Source organism: Nannospalax galili, unplaced genomic scaffold (genome assembly GCF_000622305.1).
Source record: "Nannospalax galili isolate Female #2095 unplaced genomic scaffold, S.galili_v1.0 scaffold127, whole genome shotgun sequence".
NCBI lineage: Eukaryota > Metazoa > Chordata > Mammalia > Rodentia > Spalacidae > Nannospalax > Nannospalax galili.
In genome coordinates, this window is record NW_008360326.1 from 70878 (window position 1) to 72928 (window position 2051).

A 2051-nucleotide genomic window follows, 5' to 3' on the forward strand; every position below is an offset into this window, starting at 1 on the left:
AGGTATTTAAGGAGGCAATTGAGGTTATATGAATTCATTGGTGTGAGCCTTATTCAACATGATGGGTATCCTAATCAGAAAAGATTAGGATACAGAAACAAAGAAAAAAACATGTCCATATACAGACCAAGAAAGCCTTCTAATGAAACCAAATTTGCTCATGACCCTTTGTCCTCCAGATCTGTGGGGAAATTTCTGGTTTTTTTTTTTACGCCAACCAGTCTGGAGTACTTTGTTATAGCAATCTGAACACCTGTAACTGTATCAAGAATAAGGACAACACTCAATATCTGAAACTTAAAAGCTGATTCCACAGGGTAGTTGAGGTTGGAAGAGTTACATTGGTCGGAGATAGTCTCTTTGAGCAAATCCATTTCCTGATCTGATCTTCGCTTTTTGGGATGACTTTCTTTTGTACTGTATTAGTTACTGAAACAGTTATTTGAGTGGAATATAAAGAGTAGTCAGTGTTGGACCGCGCTTTTAAGCAAGTAAAAAAGCAGAAGGTTGAAAGCAGCCTTAGGAACTGGTTCACTGGCCAATGACTGAAATCTTGAGTCTGTTGCTACTTGACTTTCAGAGGAGTGTTCATTGAAGTTAACTGTCATTGATTAATTAGATAGATTTAAAACCAGTACTGACTGCTTATCTGTAAGCTGAGCTGTAGAATTCTTACTGAGTCACCTTAAAACCAATTCTGATGTTTGCCACTATGGATACAGAACAGTGAATCTTTTCTTGAGAGAATGATGATGTTTTAAAAAATCTCAGTGGTCCAGCTGGAGAGATGGCTCAGAGGTTAAGAGCACTGGCTGCTCTTGCAGAGGACCCAGGTTCGATTCCCAGCACCCACGTGGCAGCTGACAACCATCTAGTAACTCCAGTTCCAGGGGACTCCAACTCTCTCTTTTGACCTTAATGGACATTGCACAACATGAGTGAACTTATGTATATGTAAGCAATATGCTCATACACATAACCAGTGACCAACAAAAAATAATAACTAGAGAGAAGAAAACAAAATTAATCTACAAATGGCAATTATTTCTTACTTGTGTGGACAAAGTTAATCACTTTATACTAATCACTTTATACTAAGAGGATTTTAAAATATTACAAGTTTCATATGGTAGAGACTGAGTTACTGTATATAGAGTGCATGGCATAGGGTTATGCATATGAGATATTATTAATAATTTTACAGTTTTGCTCCTATACTGCATCCTTAATGACCACTCTATCCTAGTCTCAGAAGGCATATGAAGTTCAGTTCTTTTATACAATAACTGAGGTAGACACATCAGACAGAGAGGAAAAGTGATTGTAGGTTCAGAAACTCATCCATGAAATGCACGAAAGACCTGGCTTCCAGGGGTTGCAACTGAGGTTGACCTGAGATAGAAGACTAACTTCATCAAACAGTCTTCCATTACATTGATTAGCCATATTCCATTTTATTTCTCAAAAATATGTATGACTTAAAAACTATTTTAGCCATATTTTACGCTAAAGGGTCTGCAGAAACTTTGTGGAGTGATGAAGTGTTCCTGATACTAATCTGAACAGCAGTTCATCAGATACACACATATATATAAAATGCATTAAACTGAGCTCTTAAGATTTGTATATTTTGGGCGTTGGAGAAATGGCTCAGAGGTTAAGAGCATGTACTGCTCTTGCGGAGTTTGTTTTCCAGCATGCACGTCAGGTGATTTACAATCACCTGCAACTCCAGCTCTAAAGAGATCAGACACATCTGGTCTGTTTTTCCACCAGTACACACATGCATATACTGACACACATGCACAAATACACATAATTAAAAATATATTTAAATTTAAATTTTTTTGCTATTTCTTCTATGCAATTTATATGTCACTAAGGTAAAAATCATTAATACATCAAAAAGCCACTTTAAACACTTTAAAATATAGCCTTGGAGAATCAATTAAAATAGGCTCACTTTTTTTTTTTTTTTTTTTTTTTTTTTTTTTTTCCCCAGCTGTCCTGGAACTCACTATGTAGATCAGGCTGGCCTTGAACTCACAGAG